The sequence below is a fragment of the Felis catus genome, chromosome D4, assembly GCF_018350175.1.
Source record: "Felis catus isolate Fca126 chromosome D4, F.catus_Fca126_mat1.0, whole genome shotgun sequence".
Classification (NCBI taxonomy): Eukaryota; Metazoa; Chordata; class Mammalia; order Carnivora; family Felidae; genus Felis; species Felis catus.
Window position 1 is genome coordinate 61,658,290 of NC_058380.1, and position 4,932 is coordinate 61,663,221.

General features: G+C 42.9%; 1 long non-coding RNA gene across 1 annotated transcript; it reads right to left on the reverse strand.

Annotated features, from left to right (window-relative positions):
* Positions 1 to 285: 285 nt before the first annotated feature.
* Positions 286 to 3,876, reverse strand: LOC123381577. The gene is made up of 2 exons (XR_006588749.1): positions 3,303 to 3,876; positions 286 to 464 (listed from the first exon to the last, which is right to left on the reverse strand). It is a non-coding gene; the product is annotated as an uncharacterized LOC123381577 (long non-coding RNA).
* Positions 3,877 to 4,932: the final 1,056 nt, after the last annotated feature.

Sequence of the window (4,932 nt, forward strand, 5' to 3'; positions counted from 1 at the left end):
AATAAACAAATAAATAAAGCTATAGAAGAATCTGAAGATCTGAAGTCTAGTCTTGAATGTCACTTATTCACTGGCTACATAAACTTGTACTCTTACTCCCTCATCTCTAAAATGGGTATAGTATTGCCTCATAGAGCTGTTGAGAGAACTGGATAAGATAGTCCATGTGAATGCACTACGAAAAATAAAACAATAGAGAAATATGATTATACCACAACATGCTTGCTGTGGGACCTAAATTGTATTGGTTGGATCCTGGAGATGTGCCAAGAAATAAAAAATTGGTCAAGGCCTGCAGTTTAATTTGGGGAAAACAAACATCTCAATGGACATGAGGTTCCAAAAGAATGAATGTCTATGCAGCCAGTAGTTCCTCTGACCCCATTCAGGTGATGGAGTTCAGCTCAGGTACTACATTGCTAGGAGACCAGGTTGGGTTCTTCAGCCTTTCAGGATCAGTCCTTCTAAAAAAAAAAAAAATAAAGCATATTTCATACTCTATATAGCTGATAGCACTTTATTTAATTGAAATTTGCTAAGGGAAAAGAACTTACATTTGTGCGTGTGTGTTTAAACAAAACAAAAAAACCCATAAAATGGAAATCCTCCATTTTTTACTCCTTATCTATGAAATACTTGAAGGTTATATAATAAGCCTCCCTTTCATCTTTGAAGAACTTGGACTTTTAAGAAAGTGTTCATAATAGAAGTAGGATCACGTAACCAAAGATGAATACAAAAGTATGATGGGGACACTTAAGAATAGTATCCATAGATTAGAGCCCAAGAGGTGTAGTGCTCTTTAAGGACTCATAAGGTAGAACAGGGAAGTGGATGGGAGCAGGAACTTGCAAGAATAGTTGGGAATGCTCAGGACCAAAATAAGCTGAGAGATAAAATTAAAAAGAAGGAGGAAGAAGGGAAGGAAAAGAAAAATGAGAGGAAGAGGAAGAGGAAGGAGGAGAAGAAGAAAAAGAAGGAAAGATGGAGGAGGTGGAGGCAAGAAGAAAAAGGAGGAGAAGGAGAAGGTGGTGGTGAAGATGGAGGAGAAGGAGGAGGAGGAGGGGGAGGCGGGGGAGGAAGGGGAGAAAGAGAAGGAGAAGGAGAAAGAAGGAGAAAGAGAAGGTGGTAGAGGAGGAGGAGGAGGGGGAGGAGGGGGAAGGAGGAGGAGGAGGGGGAGGAGGGGGAGAAAGAGAAGGAGAAGGAGAAAGAAGGAGAAGGAGAACGAGAACAAAAAGATTTCAACAACTAAGAGGAAAGATAGGCCCTAACAGTGAGAGCAGCATTTCCCAACATGAGTTCCTTGAACATCAATTTTGTAGAGCATTATTAAGGGACAAAGAAAGAAAAGAATAACTCTTACCAGAGTAACTCTTTACTAAAAAGTTTTAGAATTGTTGAATTATATAATTAATTAATTAAGTTCCTTTATTGAGGGACTTCTCAGAGACTTTAATATACTAATATGCACTGAAGTCTCTAAGATGATACAGTGACGTGTCTCCCAGACTTATCTGACCACAGGATTTTTTTCATAAGGCATCTTGAAGAAATAATACCCCACAGAACAGTTTGGTTTAGAACGCTGGCTTAAAAGATCCAAAAATTATATTATCTTTTATGATGACCAGCAGAGTCTCTGGAATGTTAGATATTCTGCCATTTCATTAATTTATTAATTTATTCATTCAACAAATATTTATCAGCATCTATTATAAACTGAACCCTATCCCAGACCCTGGATATACTGTGGTGAACAAAACAGATGAGGCCCCTGCTCCCACCCATGGAGGGTCCATTTTACTAAGGGTGGCAAGGAGAGAAAAAACATAAACAAGTAAACAGACATCTGAACAAGATTGTGGTAGGTTCCATAATGGTCCATAAGGATGTCTGCATCCTAATCTCTGGAACCTGTGAATGTTACCTTACATTCACAGGAAGTTAGCAGTTATGTTTAACAATTTTGAGATGGGGAGATTATCCTGGATTATTCATTGGGCCCTAAATGTAAACACAAAACACCTTATAAGAAGGATACGGGAATGTCAGACAGCTGAGAAACAAAGAGAGAAAAAGCTGTGAGATGTGGGGACACAAACCAAGAGATGTGGGTAGCCTTTAGGAGCCACGGAAGGTGAGGAACAGGTTCTCCCCTGGAACCTCCAGAAGGAGTCTGTCCTGCCAACATCTTGTGAGACTCAATCCAGACATCCAACCTCCAGAACCATAAGAGAATAAATGTATGTTGTTTGAAGCTAATAAGTTTGTAGTAATTTGTTATGGTAGCAACAGGAAATGAATACAAAAGTCACATGAGCTGATGATAAGTTCGGTGAAGACATTATGACGGGACCTGATGGTGTAACTGGCTGGGAAGGGGACAGGCTGCTGTTTTCAGCTGGGTGGCCAGGGAAGGCTGCTCTGAAGGGGTGTCACCTGACAACACACTCAACACAGCTCAGGTCCGCTTCTCTGTTGCCTTATCCCCTCTAGCAAGGAAAGGGGGCTCTCTGGCAGCTGACAGATGAACACTGTTGGTACAAAGAATAAAGACTCACTCCAGTCACTTTAAGGGATGAGCAGCTTACTGAAAGGACACACATAGAAGTAAAGAAAGCACGATCATCATCCTGGGCCATGTCCCAAGAAAATGGAGGAAAAAAGCTTCTCAGTCCAACTCCCAGAAAGAAGAGGAAGGGTCTTCTAGAGGTGGGAACAGAGTTGTTCAGAAATGGAAAGGTGTTCAGGAAGCAGGGTAGGCCGACACCATCAATAGTAAAAATAAGGGTCCTTAGCCTAAGCCTCCCTATTTAGCTGAGTTCTGTTTCTGTCTCTGCTTTTTCCCGTGTGTCTTACTGTGTTGGCTCCAAAAACAAATGGCTCACTCTGCCAAACTCTTCATTAAACTCCCTGAGAGAAAAAAAATCCGATTTGTCCAATTCTTCACTAGTATCTCTCATTTGTCATTGGCCAGGGTAGAGATTGGCTAACTCTGGGTCAAGTGCCCACCCCTGATCCAATCAGCTATGGCCAGAGTAGCCAGGTTGGTTGCAAGAGGAAGTGCCCAGGACCGCAGCAGAGAGAAATGGAGTCAGGCCTGGCTGCTTCCTTCCGAAGAGGTTGTGGGTGAGGCTGGAAATCAGCACCAAAGACCCATCTCAAGATCTAAGTTCCTACAGAGTGAAGACTGTTTTACTTCTATCTTACCTCAACAATGTCTGATATTCTTAAAAAAAAAAAAAAAAAGGAAAGAAAGAAAGAAAACACGATCTATGTAAAATAATAGTATCAAAACTTACATACACCTCTTTGAGTTATCCAAACAGCAATCCTATCAAGATGATAGAGAAAGGATTTCATCCTCATGTCTGACCCCAGAGATTTCCTCACAAGCCATTTGCATTTCCTGAGCACTCAGATATGTAGAAGGATAATCTAAATGCGTAGACAGCAGACACAAGGATGGCTGGTCCAGTTGACCTCCAGATTGCGACTCCTGCTAAAAAGCATGATTTTATGACATTTCAGACCAGCCCCTGTGGGACGGGGCAGGAACAGAGAAAGGAGGAATCAGAGGTCAAGAAAAGGCTAATGAGGCCAGTTCCCCCTTCCTCCACCAGAGCCTAGAGATGAACCCAGGAGTTTCATGGGGTCAGGGAGCAGACAGATTTTCCCCTCTCTTCCTGTCCCATCAGAACCTGTAGATGGTGTCCATGTGGTAACTTTGGGGACCGAGGGGGAGGTTCTTTGGTGGTCCATGAAAGGTAAAAAGGCAAAAAGACTCAGTCACTTTATAGATCCCAAGTACAAAGGTCTATTTAAGTTTATCTCTTAATTTTTTTTTTTAATTTTTTGAAGTTTATTCATTCATCATTTCTGAGAGAGAGAGAGAGAGAGAGAGAGAGAGAGCGAGCGCACACACACCAGGGAGGGGCAGAAAGAGAAGGGGACACAGATCTGAAGCTGTCACCAGTCTCTGAGCTGTCACCACAGAGCCGGAGATCATGACCTGAGCTGAAGTTGGATGCCTAACCAATGCCTAACCGACTGAGCCACCCAGGTGCCCCTCTTAATTTTTATAATAGACCACAGTGATAAGGAGATCTATATTAGCCCATTTCAGCAATGAGGAAATGAAGAGTTGTAGAGGTGAGTGTCCACAATGTCCAGAGACCCCTGAACCTCTGCAAAGCACCAGCCACCCTGGGCAGCTCACAGTGTGATGAGATTCCTATCACTGCCTCCTTTCTGCCAGCTCCCTTCCTCCCCATACACACAGCTTTCTGCGAGCAGACCCGGATGTAATAACCACTATGGTACGGCAGAGAACTGGAGAAAATACCCAAGAACACTGATAAGATCTGGCCTGGGACAGATGGTCGCTAGGCATGGCTCAGGGAGGGAGAGGAAGAGGGAACCCAGGCTCCATCACTTGTAAGCAGAGAGCCCTTGTGAAAGCCACTTCACCTCCAGCTTCCGTGCCCTCAACTGCAAAGTATTTCTGCCCACCCTGCCATATTACAGACCTAAGGTAGGAGTAATTCTGAGACAGTTTGTGAAAGTGCTTTGCAAACAATAAAGTGTACTTTGAAGATTATTGTAGCCAGAAGGAAGGTTACTTGGCCAGACTAGAATCTCTCTCCCAAGAAGCTGAATTTTCTCATCTAGTCATTCACTATCCCAGGTGACTGCTCTCTCTCTCACTTCCAACTCCAGCTGCAATCAGTAGTCCTGGAAGGTAGGGGCTTTTGTCTGAGCACCTTTGAATGCTCATCAGCTCAATGAATCTTAACTGAATGAACGTTTGTGCAGTGTTTTAGTCTATACAGATTTACATGTAAACCATTTCATGAGTTCCTCGCGAACACCCCATGTTTGCCATAACCCTTTTAAGTAAGCACTAACCTTTCCGTGCATCATCTCATTTAA